This window comes from Carcharodon carcharias, chromosome 8 (assembly GCF_017639515.1).
Source record: "Carcharodon carcharias isolate sCarCar2 chromosome 8, sCarCar2.pri, whole genome shotgun sequence".
Classification (NCBI taxonomy): domain Eukaryota; kingdom Metazoa; phylum Chordata; class Chondrichthyes; order Lamniformes; family Lamnidae; genus Carcharodon; species Carcharodon carcharias.
In genome coordinates this window covers 126776605-126796649 of record NC_054474.1, presented here as the reverse complement: position 1 = coordinate 126796649, position 20045 = coordinate 126776605, and positions in this window count along the sequence as shown.

Genomic DNA, 20045 nt, shown 5'->3' with positions numbered 1-20045 from the left:
GCAGCAGCACTGAAGTCTGTTCTTTGTGAATGTTATAGGACTTGACCGAGGACCCTGCTGGAATTACTCCAACCAAGTCCACTTTGCAATGGCCTGCATTTTAGGACTGTCAGGTTTTGCTCACAGCATGTTTCATCGTTGAGGACCAAGCTGCCTGCAGCATTCTCTTGTTACCGCCCTTATGGTTGAACATTCATCCTTTATTATTTCCCACTGTCCACATGCATGATGCAGAGCTCTGGAATTTAGTTTGACTCACTATTGTTTGCAATGTCTGCTTGACAGCATTGAGTGAGCGATGTCCAAGGTGAGTGCCCAGCCCATTGACACCGGTCTGTTACATGTGAGGATGTTAGCTTGCACTTGAAGGATTGCCTAGAGGCGTGACCGATTCCCTTTGTCAGCTCACAGGTGGACATTCAATGTGGATTTCATCAGCTGACTGTGCAATCAGTCTGTCAGGGTTCCTAGGAAAGATTTATCTTTGGGAGGTCAAGAATGTGGAGCCATGGAATGGGATGAAAGTGATGCACTGACACCTCACTTGACTGCCCTTCAGTATTAATGAGAGCACGAAGCTATCCTTAAATGAAGTGTCAATACTGAGTGGTCCACATCTCTCCAAGATGCCAGGGCAATGCTGCACATCAGCCTTCAGGCACCTGACCAATGGAGGGTCTTACGTGTCTTTCTATGACTACATGATGGTCCTGCTGAAGCACTCTGTCCTTTCAAATGTTACTTAACTCATAGATTGGCATCCATGCTGCAGAGTGTCACATGACCACGTCCTGAGGAGCCATGGCACCCTTGGGCTCAGTATCAAGATTCAGCCTCACCATTAATCAGGCCTGACAGGTGGCAACTCATCACCCCTTTGCAGCACCAGGTTGTGTAGGGTGCAGAGTGCAGCAAACAACAATGATGCGGGACACCCTCTGAGGAGAGTACTGGAGAGCCCCACCTGATGTGCCAAACACTGAAGCGCATCTCTAGGATGCTAATGGTTTGCTCTATTAAAGACCTTGTGGCTCAATGTGCCACATCGTACCTCTCCTCCAATACAGTTGTGGACAACAAATGGGTGTCATTAGTCATGTCTTCAGGGGTACCCCTTATCACTGAGGAGCTAACCCTCTATGCTCTGAGGGCCCTCAAAGAACTGTGGCACCTGGGAGTTACCTAAGATATAAGAGTTGTATGTGCTCCCAGGGTACCTAGCGCATTCATGCATGATCTGCTTTTGGTGATCACAGATCAGCTGAATGTTTAGAAAGTGGAATCCTTTCCTATTAATGAACCTTACTGGCTGCTGCCAGGGAGCTCTTAAGGCCACATGTGTGCAGTCGACAGTGTCCTGCACTCATGGGAAGCTGGATCGCACTGCAAGTCCCACAGCTCTGACAGCCTGGTTTGCTTCATCAATGGTAAACAGGATGTAATAGTGCGCTTTACTGAAAAGGGCATCAGTCACTTCCCTTATATATTTATGCATGGACGATTGTGTTGTCCCATATAGGTCCCCTGGAGGCTTGGAATGAGTTGCTGGCAAAAAAGTCGAGGGCAGCAGTTATTTTTACAGTGATTGGTAATGGTCCATACAGCACCAGATCCTCATGGAGAATGTGGCAGACATGAGCCACCACATTCCTAGATAAGCGAAGGCATCTATGGCACTGTCTATCGCTCATCGCCACATATGAGAGGCATCTTCTGTAGACCTTTGGTCGAGCCAAATGTCTCTGTGGATTTGGTCCATCCTCCTCAGCACCTAGGTCTTCATGGGGCCTTGCTGGCTCTTGCTACTTGGGGCGAGGCTCTTCCCTGAGCTGTGTCAGGCGGCAATGGGCCCTTCTCCTACTCACTCACATCACAGCTATCATTAAGGCAGCATTGCCGGCAGCCTGCATTCTGCATTCCTCCTTGTTTTACCCTGCAATGATCTCCCTCCATCTCCAAGCCAAGAAGCCAGTGTAAAAGTCATGGGCTGCTACCATTCCAGACATGGCATCCCCAGGCCACCCCTTGCAGCTGAAGCACATCATGAATGTTCTCAGGTGGCAGATCATTCCCCTCCGATATGACTGCATTCGCAAAGATGCTTTGATCAAGGTCATTACAAAGATGTGCTCTCAACCTGAGTCAGGGCACTGTCAGGCTGCAATCTTTAGCCCAGACGCTGTCCCAGCCTTGCACCACTTCCATGACTGCAAGCGCTGTGCCCTGTAGGCCATGACCATTCAAGAGATAATGGGAGGCTTGTATAGAGCATGTTGTTTATGTCCTGCAGCCGTGGCCCCTTAATTGTTTGACTCTTCTTCCCCTTTTACATGTGACAGACATGTGGGCAATCAGACCTAATCAAACGGTGCTCCAAGCCTTAATAGATTCTCATAGGAATGTGATTCTTGAGTTAAGATGCCAAACTCCTTCAATTGGCATTTGACACATCTTAATATCTCTCAGTTGATTGGCCTAAAATTGCAATAATTGACTCCTCCCACCCTCAGATCTTTCCCTGGCCGATTATTTTCTTAAGTTATTTTTCAACTGCGTTATCCCAACTTGTCGTGAAATGGCAGTGATGTGCTTTGAATTTGACACCAGCTTCCAACTTCCCTCTCTTACCCTCCAAGTCCTTCCTATCTTCCTCCATCCCCACAGGTTCCAAATTCCCTTTCCTCCAATCACTCTCCTGCCTCCCCCTTTAACCCTGGAGCCAATCGTTATTGCTGTTAATATTCCTGACCTCCCCATTGAACCCTTTTCTGTTGATGTCCCCATGCCTCATGTAGACCTGACCCCTCCATTTCTCGAGGCCACTTGCACCATGTATTACATGAACCTGCACCCCCCCCACTACAATGAAACCATTTAATACCCCCCATGACTTACCAGCTCCCAATTTACAGGCTGCAGAAGCATCCTCTGACAGTGACTGTGCCATCTGCTGCCCAGTACCAAGCCATCAACCCCCAGGACCCATATCAGTAAATGACAGACCACACCCTGCACACCATGCTGTGTACTACTGACACTGCACAGACAGCCCTTCCCCCTCCCAGGACCAGTAACGAGACATGTGTGCCTTGCATAGCCCTCTAGCATGGCCCGCCAAGCTCCAGGACAGTCTTTTGATTCTCCCCTGATAGTGTGGCCTCAGCCCCAGGGCAGTCTCACAATACTACCCTCTGTTCCTTTAATAATGTCCCCTTCAGCACCACCTGGCCATGGCTCTGTCTTCCCCACTTCTCTCCCATTCTCCAGTCATACCTCTGCATTCTCCCTTCCCTCTGGTCTTGCGTGATGATCAGCACCCTTGGTGCTGAGTCCGAGCATCAGTGAAATGTGGCAGCGCCTCTGTTAAAAGTAGGGGAAAGCTGGTGTTAGTAGGTGAAGGGTCAATCCTTCTTTGGCGAGGTTGGTTAAAGGAGATTAAATTAAACTGGTCCAAAATCTTCCAGTTGAAAGCAAGTGGGCTACCAGAGTTCCTTAAGAAGTATGCCACTGTCTTCAAATCCAAGGCCTGCAGGCCAAGATTTATGTGGATCCAAATGCAACCTCTCACTTCGTGAAAGCAAGACCGGTGCCATACACCCCTGAGAGAGAAGGTTGACACTGAGCTGAACTGGCTAGAGAGGCTGGGTGTCATAAAAGCGGTTCAGTTCTCAGGATGGACAGCACCCATAGTCACTGCCCTTAAACCAGACCAAAGCATCCGAATTTATGGAGACTATAAACTAACGGTCAACGGAGCAGCCAAACTAGATAGGTATCCCATTCCAAAAATTGAAGAGGGACAACGTATACAAAGCTTGACATGAGTCACACATATGAGCAATTAGAGTTGGATGACGCTTCCCGGGAATTCACAATTAATCACATTAATACCCACAAAGGGTTGTACCAATATGCATGTTTGCCTTTCAGTGCTTCCTCAGTCTGTGCTATCTTTCAGAGAACAATGGAAAGCTTACTGCAGAGACTATCCCAGGTTTTAATCTATTTAGACAATGTGTTGTTAACCGGATTCCCTGAAAAGGAACATTTGGCTAAACTAGAGGAAGTCCTAAAACGCTTTTTACAAGCAAAAGCGTGACTGAAAAAGGAAGAATGCACTTTTCAAGCAGAGGAAGTAATCTATCTGGGCCACTGGGTAGATTGTCAGGGGTTACACCCAATTGAAGAGAATGTTAAAGCAATAAGAGAGGCACCTGCATCCAAGAACGCCTCTGAACTTAAATCATTTTTAGGAATGATAAATTATTATGGGTGATTTTTACCTAATTTATCTACAGTTCTGGCCCCTCTGCATTCACTGCTAAGAAAGAACCAACATTGTTGTATTCTTGCTGAGGTTATGGGTGGTATAGCCTTTACCTCGCTAAACAAACCCAATAGTGATTTGTGATCTGATACAGTCGTGAAATGCCAGCCATGCATGTATTGGTGAATTGTTTTTACACCAAAATGATCGATAGACCCTCCTTTTCAATCTGAGGATATTCTTTCTCAGCTGTGGTAAGCGTCATGGATACAGAGCCTATTGGCCGCTCTGTGCTGTCATCCATTCTATGAGATTGTACAGCTCCCACTCCATAGGGAGACGCATCACATGTTAGCACCGAGTCTTTCATCTGGTCATAATGCACTAACAGATTGGATGTGTGTAGCAGCTGTTTCACTTTCATGATGGCTTCTTTTTGAGGTGCCTCCCAAGGCCAATGTTACATGGTTGGTCCCAGGAGCCAGTCTCCGATGAAATGAAACTGTTCTTCAACCAAAAGCATGAGATGAGCAGTCAAGATGGCATTCTATTGTGGGGTGCATGAGTGATAGTTCCTCCAAAGGGAAGGGAGCCACTTTTAGTCGAACTACACAGTGCCCATCCAGGAACCTCCCAAATGTAGACCATAGCGCACAGCTACCTATGGTGGCCGGGGATGGATGACAATATTGAAAATGTGCTAAAGCAATGTGGCAATGTGGCAGCTCCATTGCACCTATGGGAGTGGTCTGGTTGACCCTGGGTGCGGTTACACATCGACTACGTCGGACCCTTCCTTGGAACCATGTTTCTAGTGATGATAGATGCCCATTCCAAGTGGTTAGATGTTTATGAGGTGAAGCCACCAACGCAGCCGCTACAATAAAGAAACTACATCAGAGCTGTGCCATCCACGGACTGCCAGAGGTAGTCGTATCCGATAATGGCACTGCATTCCCAAGTGCTAAGTTCCAATGATTTATCAGCCTCAACAGTATCACCCATGTGAAGACTGCACCATACCATCCGTCATCAAATGGTCTAGAGGAAAGGGCAGTTCAAACTTTTAAGGTGGGCATGAAGAAGTTAACTGGTGATTGGTTGGAGACCATGTTTACACACTTTATTTTTCACTACAGAACGACCCACCCACACAACGACAGGAGCAACACCTGCAAAATTGTTAATGAGACACCATCTCAGGACAAGACTGAGCCTAATGTTTCTAAATTTGGAGGGGAAGGTGGAGAAGAGTCAAGAAAACCAAAAAGCTGTGCATGATTTGCATAGCCATGAGAGACAATTTACTGTTGGAAAAACAGTATATGTGAAGAAATTCAGTGGAGGACTGAAGTGGTTACCAGGTAAAGTAAGTTCAGTGACTGGACCATTATAATACCACATGAAAGTGGAAGGCCAGATCACCCGCAAGCATATTGACCATTTAAGAAAAAGAGAGATGCTACAATAAGATATGGTTCCATCTGTAACTATTTCTGAACCAGTGTTCCCTATTGAACATGCTCAATCAAGGACTGACATGTCTGATGTCTCTATCAGAATTGAAGACATTGAACTGCAAGTGTCACTGAGGTACCTGATGTTCATACAGTTCCAGAGAAGGTGGTTCCTGAAAAAGAATCTGAAGTTGTGGAGCTGCAATGTTCCACACAGATCAGGAAAACATCTGAAAACTGAACTCGTAAATTTCATGATGTGTGTAAATATTAAAATGTCATGAGATAAATATACTTGTAAATACAATATGTGCAGTAAAGTTAAAGGGAGAGGAATGTAATAATTATGGATTTGTTAAATGTTAGACTGTACCTTTAAGAATAGCTCAGTGATGTAAGATCACATGATCTGTGTAAACCAATGTGTTAGTAGCGTGGACTACCACCACAGTCAGTGTAGAGATAGAGATGGAGTTGCTGCTGGCTGTATTGTAACCTAACCTAATGTTTCCACTTAGAAAGTTGTCTGCAGATCAACTCTATTACAAATAGGTAACAAGGCCGCACTACAACATTGATGTTGATTAAAGGATAAATATGGTCAGGACACCAGGGATAACTCCACTGTTCTGCTTCAAAATAATGCCAAAGGATCATTTGTGGTTACCTTAGAAAGCAGCCAGTCTTCAGTTTAACGATGCATCTGAGAGGTGGCACTTCCAACAGTGCAGCAACCCCTCAAGTGTCAGCCTACATTTCTTGCCCAATATTTGAAAAGCAGAAAGATTGCAAGGCTAAGGGGAAAGAGCAGAGTTGTGGAACTAATTGGATAGCTCTTTCAAAGAGCCGGCACAGGCACAAAGGGCCGAATGGTCTGTGACTTTGTAGTATGATTCTATGATTAGAAGCGTTATGGCTGGGGCGGGGGGTGTCATCAACAGTTTCTCGCTTCTGCAAATAGTGAAAGGTGTTGGAAATAATATCAAAGTCATCTAAACAAAAACATTTAGGTTGCTCAAAATAAGGTGCTGCAGCAGCTGAGCATTGAATCAAAGCTTCAGCTTTGATGAGTCATGTGATCTTTTCTTGTCACTGGCTTTTCAAATGCCAACCCAGATCCTTGTGTTTCCTTGGAAACCTCACTGTTTATGAGGGCAGATACACTTGTTGTCCAAGTCTGACCTCCAGTGGTTCTCCTGTGGTATTACAAAATTACCGGAGCACCTTCATCAGTGATGTGAATCAGATGATGTTGTGTAGACCGCCTGTTGTGCACCGGCTCCGATTTTCTTTTATGTTGAAGTCAACAGACGGAGTGTAGAGGGGTCAGCTGATTCGATGTTCCTGTTAAAATGGCACCTTGTGAAGACAGGGTTTTATGAACAGACCTTTGTCAGTGGGTTTTACACTTTAGAAAAACCTGAATATTTCGAGTTGTTTCAATCTGTTACTTTTCGTCTGAAAGTTCTTATTCTTTTGAATCCATTTAGTGCTTTGCCATCACTGTATGCTCCAGTTACAGTTGCACAGTGGGTCATTTATCAGTCAGAGCACTGTGTTGGTGACATCTTTTGATGATCTGCTTCTATCACTGCTTGTTTGTCCCTACAACCACACCAACCCCCTCCACTTCTCTCTCTCTCTCTCTGTCTCTCCGCCCCCCCCCCCCCCCCCCCCCACCCCCCCCCACTCCCCCACCTTAAACCAGCTTATATTTCAACTCTTTCTTGGACTCGAACACAAGTTCTGTCGAAGGGTCATGAGGACTCGAAACGTCAAATCTTTTCTTTTCCGCCGATGCTGCCAGACCTGCTGAGTTTTTCCAGGTAATTCTGTTTTTGCACGGTGATGGAAAGTTGGAGCCTCTGCTATCACTATCCAAATGCATGTAGAAGAGCATGTTTCCAAAGCAAATTGGCCTCTCCAAGTGATCTGTAACACATCCCCACCACACTGTGGTGGCTGCATATGCAATGGTTTTATCTCCTCCTTTTCCCAAAGCACAGGGTTTGGTTCCAATCACCATCAGGTCTTCATTGTCTTGCCTAAGCATCTAGTTGTTGGCAAACTTTGACTTTGGGATTCAGTGGCCATCTGAACCTGGGAATGCTAAGACCAGTGTCCCAAATGCCCACCTTAGACGAAATGAGCTCCATGGGACAGAGACAGACTGGAACAATCGAGGTGCAGATAGTCCTGCTGCTTTATCTCTGACAAAAGGTAAGAACTGGCTGCGTTGGGTGTTGGGAACTATAAGATAGTTGGCAGTAACGTAAAGATCCCCAGTCCTGGTGACAGCCAGGAAATGATGACTTTCTGTTCAGTGGTAGATTCATGGTTCAGAGGGAGCAGTGAGGGGGGAAGAGTTATCAGGAAGTTTATGAGTTGACAGCAGCATCTGCCGGGTCAGCAGATATAAGGGTGGTATCAGAGTTGGAGCTGAGAGGACAGAGAGCAGCAAGTTCGACTGGAGTGAGCAAGGGGACTAGAGAAACCCAGATGGCCACTGTACCAGTGACAGTTCTTAATGATAAATTGGACAGAAGTTAAGGCCTAATGCAGGAGAAATTGCAGAGAGACGAAGGAGTTAGACTCTGGAGGGCGGTGGGGGGGGGGGGGCGGGGTGGGGTGGGGGGTGGGGGGCGGTGTGGTAAGACCTTTAACCAAGAATAAAAAGGCATAAAAGCAGTGAGAGAGGAGCTTGGTATTATTTCAAGCACAGGAATTGTTGAGGCGTGGGTGTTGAGGTGGGTAGTGAAGGTTCGGGAATGAAGTGAGGGCTTTTACAGAGGACTGGTTGCTCTGGGGGAGAGAGGAGAAGGGCAGAAGATTCAACAAGGAGTGAGGTTGGGAGAAGTGGTGTGAAAAAGCTGGAGTGATGTTCCGCAGGATTTGGTATTAGCACCACTTTCATTTTGACATATATTACCAACCTAGACTTGTGTATAGAGGCATAATTTCATGAAGGGTTTTGATAGAGTAACAATGGAGAAACTGGTTCCAGTGACAGATGGGTTAGTAACCAGAGGGCACAGATTTACAGTAATTGGCATAAGTACCAGAGGTGAGATGCAGCTAAATCTTTTCATTTAGCGATTTATGATGTGAAACGCGCTCCCTGAAAGAGTGCTAGAAACAGACTCAACAGTAAATTTCAAAAGGGAATTTATTTGAAGGGGTAACATTTGTTGTACATGGGCAGCTGTTAAAATGGCTGCCACAGACACAATGGGCTGAATGGCCTCCCTGTGTCATTTTATGACGGAGCTGATAGGTTTCTGCTATTGGATCTCAGCTCATGTTTGTCTGCTGCTCCACAATGTTGCTCCTCTCAGTGTCACCGAAAAAAATGCTTCTCTGCTTCAAACTGCTACATCAGGCTTTTGAGAAACGAATGGACGTCCTAGTTTACCAGCTCCAAATTGGCAAGCTGCTTATTATGGGGTTGCATGCTGGCAGTTAATCAGGATGTGAGACTAGAAACTGTGAAGGGGCAAAGGAATTTGGGTGTCCATGTTCAATCTCTGACAGTCAGTTGATAAAGAGGAGGCCAGAAGTCAAACTTTACTCAGTCCGAGATTTAATTCACAAAGTGAAACATTACAAATGTATGGTTCATAACACTACAATCCACAACCAATGTCAATAAGCGTCTCCTTATACTCTTTTGAAGAAACTCAAAACAATTAACCTAATTAACTAGTGAATTGCCCCTTAAAGGGGCACTGCAACAAAAACAAAAATATCAAATATAAATTAAAATGTCATTTTGGGGAGGGATAATGAATGCAACTCCTGTGGTGTCCATCGCTCATTGAACGCCTCAAGTGTACCAGCGGACACCACATGCTCCCTCTGGAAGGACATGTGGGCATGGATGTGGTGTCGTCTATATGTGCACAAGTAATTATTCAGTGAGTGTCCCCCACCTATTTGCACTTAACCTTAATTTATACAGTTAATAGATTCCCTTTTCCTGTTTTTAAATAAATTGGTGACTTGCATCAACACATTTGATCTTGGAGATTTCCTTTTTTCTAACATTTGTTTCACAGTCAATCCTGAACCATTTTTCACTTACACATTTTGAAGAGTATATATTATCCCACAAGGAATAATTATCTATGTAACATTCAATGGACAAACTGTTTTCAATACATCACTTGTAAAGTTTCCCCTAAAATAGTTGACAAATGGTATCCCACATGCACGGTTACTACAAGAGCCAGTGTTTCTGCAGCTAAAGTGCTTTTAACAAACATTTTTGTTTTCTTAGTTTCCCAGGCTAAAGGGCAGCATTTTTCTTTTTCACCCACCAAAAATATTATGACACCAGCTGCACTTGAATACCAACCAGGAAGCTTGGCATGAGAAGCATCACTAAAAATAACTCATTTCATGTTATTTGGGTCACCTAAGGATGGAAATGTAATTCCATGTTTCTCCACATTTAATTTTTTAATGTTTTATTTTCCTTAAAACATCCTTGATTTTAGGGTGCCACATTGTAGTGGTGGTGGTGTGCTACAGATCACTCAAGGAGTCCAAGTTGCTGTGGCTACATGCATTTTGTAACCTGGGGCTATGAATAGTGATGGTAGGGCCTCCAACTTTCTTTCCATCACTTGGCTGACCAGGAATCTCTCATAAGCTTACCGCCTGCCATTGGAAAAATTTGTAGGTTGATAATCAAAACTGTTTGCTTCATCATAGTACTTAATTCAAATGCATCAAAACTCACATCTGGTCTTGTCTGAGTGCATGACCAATTCAATTGACCAATTCACAACTGCTCTGTTTCTTCTTTAGTTGTGACATCATCTTTGTGAGGACCTGGCATGATTAATCAGGTTAGGACTAACACTCTTTAAATAGGATTGTTGATTCAAAGTTGCTCCACGCCTATTCTGTTTAATGTTTAAACCAATATATTTAAAAGCCCACTAGACCTGTCTTCCTATCTTAAATTTCATTTTAATATTTTCATAACACATTCTCTATTTCCATGGTACCACCCTATAAGAAATCATCAACATGCATCATGAAGATGCTGGCAAGCTTATTTTTATGATACCAATAAACCATTGAACGATCTGCTTTTTGTTGAACACAGCCTACTTTCAGCAAAACAGATCTCACCAAAGATGCCATACCCTCGAGAAAAATACCACACCCTCAAGGCATTATTCAGACCATAAACGCATTTTTTAGTTTCCATAGTTTCCCTCTTCTGCATTATCTGCCACTTTAGGTGCTTTCAGATACACTTTAGTCTGATATTCTTCACCCTGCAGAAATGCAGCTTTTATGTCAATTGATCTACACTCCCACGAGTTTGGCGAAAAGAGCTTAAAAGACTTAACTAGTCTCACTTTAGCCTAAATAAGTCCCATCAGGAAGCATCTTTTCCAGACAAATGCTTCTATATAGCAAGACAAGACTAGCTGTGCACGATCTTGCACTTCAGAATAGACTCTAAATTCCTTCTAACTATCTAATTCCTTTTGTTTTGGCCCTCTGATTAGTTTACCCTCTATTCTATTGACAGCCCCCTAAACTTTACAGTCATGAAGACTTCTGCTTCCAGTCCTATCTTGAGACTGTTCTGGAACCCTCCTTTCATTGTGTAATCTGTTCAAACAGTGGCCTTTACTTGCACGTCAAGGTCTTTTGGGTCTACTATTGTAAGATCTCTCTCTCTGTCACGTGACTGGAGACTCTTTCTCTAGTATGTGATCATTTTCTAACACGAGTCACTCTCAGACCCACTATTAGAACTTGCAGTGCGCTTTCTTACTTTCCATTCTTTTACCCCATTCTGCCTGTCCATCGACATCATTTCTTGGCCATCACCTTGAACATTTAACCAATATTTAAACTTGCCTGTAGCTTTTCCTGCATGATCCACAATAGTTGCATGGATCCTTCTGGAACATTTATCACCCGAGTACCCACCTCAGGCAATTGGCCTTTGGATGTGATAGCCCTGTCCTGTGCGGCATGATCAGTCTGCCTACCACCAACCCTTGATCTATTCTATTCTGTTCCTCAGGACTGTCATTGCAAAACACATGAGTGTGTGAGGTACAAGGTGCCTCATCATCTTCCATCAGCTACTCAGACTCGGAGAGTTTGTAATCAATCCTGGCTAACCATGAGGAATGAATCTTAGTTTGACTACCATGCTGGATAACCACTGTCTTACCATCACACCCTATTACCTCACCAGGACCTCTCCCTTCCTAATGGCCCTATCTTTTTGAATATGTCACACCCCCAGAAGTAAAGGGCAGAATGTTATGTATGACGTGTGGGTGGCAGAGCCTGCACATCAGTGCTTAAAATGTCACGCGCTGACATCACGCAAGCATCCCGACAGCAGCGCATGGCATCGCGATATTTAGCTGGGTGGGCGTGTGATGCAGTGTGACGCGCGCCCACCATTAATTAAAGGCCTTGTTAAGGCCCTTAACTCGGCAATCGACACCGATTTTGAGGCGCCCGTGCGATCTTCGGCTCGGCGCAAGGGCGCAACGGGCAGGCAGGTAAGTGATTTTTTAACTTCATCCACGGGTGGGCTATGTGGGCTCAGAAGGGTTGTTAATGTTTTACCTGAAGTATTTAATGAAGAAACTGTTTTAAACTTGCCTGTGTGATTGTTAGCAGTTCAGATCGATTTCCAATAGCTTTCTCTGTACTTTGAAGCTTCAGCTCACCAGTCTGCAGACAGTAATCTTTATCGGGCCTGTAGCTTTCCGGAGGCCTCTGTTTAGCCTGGGTACGGGTTCTGACATCTCCACTGGAGGCAGCTCCCCTGAGGAGGAAGGGAGGGATAGAATAAGGAAGAGGCCAGGACTGGACAATCAGCCTCCAGAGGAGCCACCTTTGGGAGGACAGGCACAGGTACAAGGGGTGCTGGGCCAAGAGGTTGTCCAAGGTGGAAGGGGCCGCAGAAGATGCCACTATCCCGCTGCCAGGGTATACAGGCGGAGAAGCAGCTACCTCAGTATGACTGAGGTGCAGTGCCGAAGGAGGCTCCGACTCTCAAGAGAGACAGTCAACTATATCTGTCAGATGATTGGCCCTGAGATCTCCCCTAACTGTGTGGGTGGACACCCCATGCCAGCGGCTCTGAAGGTCACAGTTGCCCTCCACTTTTATGCATCTGGCTCCTTCCAGGGCTCAGTGGGTGATCTTTGCGGTGTCTCCCAATCAGCTGTCCACACTTGTGTCAAGCAGGTTACAGGCGCTCTGTTCAGATGGGCATTGACCTTCATCCACTTCCACTGTGACCAGGCAAGTCAGGCACAGTGAGCCAGTGGCTTCGCGGCCATTGCTGGCTTCCCCCGTGTCCAGGGTGCAATAGATTGTACACATGTGGCCATCAAGGCACCAGCAGGTGAGCCCAGTGCCTTCGTCAACAGGAAGGGCTTCCACTCCATGAACGTGCAGATAGTGTGTGACCACAGGATGCTGATTCTACAAGTCTGTGCAAGGTACCCAGGCTGCTCCCATGATACCTACATGCTCAGACACTCCCAGGTGCCGGGGCTCTTCAGTGCTCCGGCTTGGCTGGATGGTTGTCCGGTGGGTGACAAGGGCTATCCCCTCAGAAGGTGGCTCATGATGCCTCTCCGCCATCCAAGAACAGAAGCTGAGGAGCGACAATTACAGGGACCTTGCTGGGCAGACCTGTTAAGGTAGAAAGGAACATAAGGCTTTTAACAAACCAGACTTGCTTTTATTAGCCGAGGAATAGAATGTAGGAAAAGGGAGGTCATGTTACAAGTGCAGAAAACGCTGTCAAGGCCACAGCTACACTTCTGCGTTAAGTTGTGACCTGCACTTCATGGGAGGGATGGCATTGGAGTGGGGAGAGTGCAGAGGTTCCTGATCTGGATGCATGCTGGCCTGGAGAGTTGGAGTGATGAGGAAACATAGCATACACTTGCGACATTTGCCGTGGATCACAGGAGATTGACAGGTCACATTATTGACCTTCATACCATTATGAGGGGTATAGAACGGGTGGACATCAGGCAACATTTCCCCTTGGCGCAGGGATGATTAATGTGGTGGCATTTATTTAAGTTGTGTGCCATGAGGTTGACAGGTGAGGTGCTGGGGACCTTTTGGACAGAGTAATGTGGGACACACTGGCTGAAAGGGTGGTGGAGGTACAAACCCTCCTAAGATGCAATAAGTATTTGGATGTGCAGCAGCGATGCCATGGCATGTTAGGACATGGGGATAGTGGTCACAAATGGGATAAGGCGACTTTGGAAGGTGCTAGAGACACACATCCTCAAGGGGCCGTGTATGACCCACACATCTAACTGTATCAGTCTGTGAATGAGCAGTGTTGCTACATTAACAATTGCAGCAACCATCAGTGCTTTGGATGGTGGGGAGACAGAGTGGATGGAACTGTGGCCCTCAAATACCTGGCCGCTGCACCCCAGCCTCAGCGACACCTGCCGACCTGGCCGCTTACCTCCTTCCCAGCTCCATGGCCTGCTCCTCATATGTGGTTATGTGCTGCAGCACGGCGTGCCCACCACCAGTCCGCAAATGCTCCCGGCTATTTTGCTCTGTTTTTGCCTGCAGAACAGAGAAGAGCATTTATTGGAGCTGATTGCTCATGTACTCTGCACGTGCATGCCGCACCCCAACCACAGTGGCCCATCTGAGGCCTCCAGCGGCTCCTGTCCACACTACTGGTGATCAGTCCCCAGAAGATAGTATAGCTGGTCCCAACCCCCTCCCCCAACGGACACCTTGGACACGTTCGGCGTCCATCACTTTGAAAAACACACGGGTCTTAGCGCCCATGGCAAGGAGGTGTATCTAGGTGTGGCACCGCGGCCAGCAGATGGCTCTTGGCCATGAACCTTGAGGTTCCTCTTCCACCATCTCATCACCATCAATAAGACATGTGTTGGAGTTCTGAGTATGTGTCTAGCTGCCTCCCCTGCAGGTTGCCCCCAGACTACTCAAATGCGACAAACATCAACATATGCTGCAGGGAAAATCCATCTTCTCCTCAACCACTAAGGCTGATGTCAGCATGGTCACTATCTGTTTTCCCACCCAGCGTTCGCCAAATGCCCAATGCAGTCATGACACTAAGACGTTGGGGGGTGGGGGGGGGTCAAAGGCTAAGGCTACCTGCTGGGTCAAATGGCCAAGGCCGACATGGCACTCACCCTTCCAGAGTGCAACAAATCATTGAAGCGCTTGCAGCACTGTGTTCCTGTGCGCCGCACAGCACCCTGAGAGCTTACTACCTCTGCCACCTCCTGCCACGCCTACGTGGTGTGGTGGGGGCCCTCCTCCTCCCTTCCTCGGGAAACAACACCTCCCGACGATTGACACCTCTTCAAAGAGGGCAGCAAGGCAGGCATCAGAAAACCAAGGGGCACATTGGCCCCCTGTTGGCCTACCCTGCAGCCTTACCCCTCCTCCTCTGCCCTGACCTCCTCTGGAGCCTGGTCATTGGCCATGATGAACAGCCTAAAGGAGGCTGCTTGGCCTTTCTTTATACAGACTGTCAGTTCCCCATTGGAATGGGTGGTCAGTACACATCTGCTGCATATTTGAATTTCCCGCTGTACACAGGAGTCAGAAACGTACTGGGCGGGCCTTAATTGGCCTGCCCGTGCAAAATGGCGGCGCGGCCTGTTTCACCGGCAGAGATCGGCTACGTGCCCACCGCCGATTGGGTCGGGCCCACCCGCCTGACGAATATAAAATTCTGCCCCAATTCTATCTTAGACTGTCTTGTACAATGCCTTAGAGTTCTCCGAAATTTCTTCGAGACCTCAGCCTTGGTGAAAGCTCTTCTCCCTGCATGTAAAGCATTCAAATGTGCAGAAAAATATGAAAAAATGGAATTGCGGTCCCTATAGGACAGGGACTATTGCCCAGCACAGAAGGTAAATTGGGATTCCTCCCGTAGACCAAATGATAGGGACTATACCCTCCACCAACCTGAATAGAAAGTTTTTGTACAAACCGCCCATGCCAATGCAGTTGTCCATTGGTGGTTTGATTGATCTGCTGAGAATTAATGCAGCATTTCATCAATCACTGCATGATTCCTTTCACACAGTCCACCTACTAAAAGGACTTGTAGCTGTGCTATTCAATCCCACAATGTTCATGTTATCCACATGTCTCTAAATTCATCATTAGTAAATTCCCCTCCATTATCAGTCTGAAAATCAGCCTGTGCCCCCAGTCCACTCCCTATCCATTTCCTGATGATTTTACCGACAATAACCCTTTTGCCTTTACCGTGTATTACTGTAGAAAGACAAAATCTGGTTGCCATAGACCTAAAAGCATGGGACAAAATCAGAAATATTTTTATTTTACACTCTATAGCATGGCAACCAGATAATTAAAGTCACATGCCAATGGAATGCTTACAAAAGGATGTTGTGGTCTCTTCCAATACCTTTTATGTATTTCACATGTTGCTCTAATCACTTTGGTGAACCTTTTATAGTCCTTATCAACCACAACTGTATCCTTTAGCAGGATTTTTAATCTTTGACAAGTCTGTGCAGCTTTAAGATAATTTGCTTTTCTGCTCTCAGTTTCTTATCACCCAATGGCATTAACACTTCTCTAACACTGAGCAGAAATATGAAGCTATTTTGTATGGAACCACCACACTTTTTGGTGACCTCAATGATCCCTGAACCTAAAACAAGTAGAACTTCCATAATTCCTGACATTAAGTCAACCCTCACCAATGAGTGAATCTAGATAACATTTTAACTAATCTGTTACACACATTGTCAAGGTGCAACCACTGTCTAGAACTGCACAGTTAAATGAATCTGTGACTAATACCCTCATCACCAGACTAAAGCTTCTCGTGACTGGAACAATTCCTTTAGACGCATCATTATTATCATATTCAGCCTCCAAATTCCCTGTGTCATGCATCATTTTAAGAACCCTGCTGTTTCGCTTTGGGTAGTTCATCATACAATGCTACTTTGAGTCACACCTGAAGCACCCATTAACCCTGGGCATTCCTGGGGTTCATTCGCCTACTATTTCTTCCCTGGTCCTGTTGTCTGCTGTAGCATTCAGATTTGCTAAAAGTGCTTCCATCCTCATCTTTTCTGCTTGTAGCTCTTCCTTTGTACTGGCACCAGCATCTAGTATCTGGATGATCTCAAAATGCTGCAATCGAGTCCTCCATCCTTTGTAGCACTGTGGGATGCCCCTTTTGAGCCATCAGAGTTGCTGGAAATGATAGCTTCCCCAGGAAATTTTTCAGGCAGTAGTCATCTGTTCCAAAAGGGAGTCTCTTTCTGAGAACTCAACACCGGTTGAGAACCAGGAGCCTGTCCATATGAGACATCTTGGCACATTCCAGCAATTTAAATGCGAGCACTGAACAAGGAATCTCTAATTAGAATTTCTGAAATCTTTTATACAGTTTGTTAAAGACCATATTACACTCCTGCATGGAATGACAGTCTAACTTTTGAAACCTGTCAAATTCTGACCATACCTCATTGGTATCCAATCGGTCACTTTTCTGGTCCACAAGACCTAATAAAAGAATTTTTACTTTTGTTAGGAAGCGATAATGCAAAGGCCATAGCTTGTTTCCTCCTTGGTTGGGATGTAACCCATGTCTACATATTCAGTTCATTCTTCTACTGGTCCTAAGGTTCAGACTCTCAGAACTTCGGTGGGTAATCAGACCCTGACAATTTACACTTGCTTTCAGCCATTCTTCATAGAAGGTACTCAGATTGTAATGCTTTGTCTTGATTTTTTTTGTCTTAGTTTTCAACCTTCGCTTTTAGGTAACCATCCTCTGCTACCATGTGAAACTTCTTATAACCAGGTGGTGAAGGAGGAGACCAGAAATCAATCTTTACTCTGCTTTAGATTTATTCACAAAGTGAAACATTACAAAGGTATAGCTCCTAATGTTACGCCCCACCAACATTATCAATAAGTATCCCTTTGTACTCTTTTGAGTAAATGTGAAAGAAATGAACAAATTATTTAATTAGCCACCCCTTAAAAAGGACACTGTAACAAAAATAGAAACCACAAGGAAAACTTATCAAATTAAAAAAGCATTTCCAGGGCTGGTGATGCACTCCAGCTCCTTTTTATTGCACCGTTTCCAGAGATACTGCAGCACTGTGTTGATGTGTTAACTGGGTGGAGTGCGCCCCTATTCCATTTTCCTGCTCCAAAATTCAATTCAATATATGGTCCCCAGATAAGGGATGTATCAGATATTAAACTGATATATTCACAAGTCATTATCTAATGAGTGTCCCCCCACCCCCAACCCCATTCCCATCCCCACTTGTACATACTTAACCTTAATTTATACAATTACCTGTCTGGTTGCTCAAATCACTAAAAATGAGTAGAAGGGAACGAAATGTAGTTCAAAAGACTAATGGAATATTGCTCTTTAAATTAAGGGACTTCCATACAAAATGGAGGAAGTGATATCCTAGTTGAATACTGCCTTGGTTACAGTTTATCTGGAGTTATCTGGTGTTCAGTTCTGAGACCCAGAAAGGATATATTAACCTTGTAGTGAGTGCAGGACAGACCAGCCAGAATGATACCTGGGCTAAAAGGGTTAAATACTGAAAACAGGTTGCAAAGACTTGAGCTGCATTCCTTTGAGTTTAGAACATTTAGAAGGGCGATCTGATTGAGACATGTAATGCGATAAAAAGATTGAATAGGATCGACACAGAGAAGTGGTTTCCGCTGGTGTGGGATTCCAAAACAGAATCCTAAAATTAAAACTCTCTTCGCTGGGTCAGCTGCAGCCTTCAAGATTGAGATTGATTTTTTTTTGAGGGAAATGGAGCTTTAGCACGGATTAGCGAAGATCTAATTGAATGGTGGAACAAGCCTGCTCCGACCCTTCTGTCTCTACGATGACCCAGAAAATTGCATGGATGCCATGCGAACTTCCAGACAATGCTGCGTCTCTCATTTGCCCAGCACCTGCCTGTTATTGCTCGGGCCTGAACATCTCTCCTGAGAGTTGGTATTCACTTATCAAACTTTGCAGCCAAAGCCCCAACTGGGCCCCAGTAGATGGCGCAATTGTACTGAACTGAACACCAGAAAACGCTTGACCAGCATCTGTGAGAAAATGAACAGTGGAGGCTTGTGGTTTAGACTGCTCCTGGGAGCTGGAAGATATTAGAAATGAGCAACATTTGAAAAGGAACAGGAACAGGGGGAAGGGGTAAAAAACCAAAAACACACAATGACCACACACACAGCACAAGAGATATAGTCAGCTGCAAAGTGTTTAGATGGAGACCATGATGTGGCTAAAGGGCAGAAACCATATTTGCATCAGACCAAAGTAAGTAAAATGAAAAAAAAAATAGAGATGCATTAAAGGGGGGAATGAATAGCTAAAGGGGGAGAGCTATTGTCGGAGATAAAACAAAGAGACACAACTCTTTGCGTTATGGAGTGACCTTTGGACAAAATCTACAACGATCCAACTGAACTGGGCTTTGCAAGGCACTTCACCGAAACATAACGACCCATCTTCTCGTTAACAGGCTGATGAAAGGTAATCAACTTGTCGGGGGAGAGGTGGTGGACTGGGAGAGTGATGGTGGTCAGGGAGGGGGAATGGTGGTCAGGGAGATATGGTGGTCAGAGAAACATCATGGAGCTGGGGAGAGATTGGAGTGTGGCATGACAGAAGACTGAGGGGATGTTTACAAGTGGGCCTGGAGGAAACAAGAAAAGAGTTGACGTTTCGAGTCCTCATGACCCTTCGACAGAACTTGAGTTCGAGTCCAGGAAAGAGCTGAAATATAAGCTGGTTTAAGGTGTGTGTGTGGGGGGCGGAGAGATAGAGAGACAGAGAGGTGGAGGGGGTTGGTGTGGTTGTAGCGACAAACAAGCAGTGATAGAAGCAGATCATCAAAAGATGTCAACAACAATAGTACAATAGAACACATAGGTGTTAAAGTTAAAGTTGGTGATATTATCTAAACGAATGTGCTAATTAAGAATGGATGGTAGGGCACTCAAGGTATAGCTCTAGTGGTTTTTTTTTTATTTTATATAATGGAAATAGGTGGGAAAAGGAAAATCTTTATAATTTATTGGGAAAAAAAAAGAAGGGGGAAACAGAAAGGGGGTGGGGATGGGGGAGGGGACTCACGACCTAAAGTTGTTGAATTCAATATTCAGTCCGGAAGGCTGTAAAGTCCCTAGTCGGAAGATGAGGTGTTGTTCCTCCAGTTTGCGTTGGGCTTCACTGGAACAATGCAGCAAGCCAA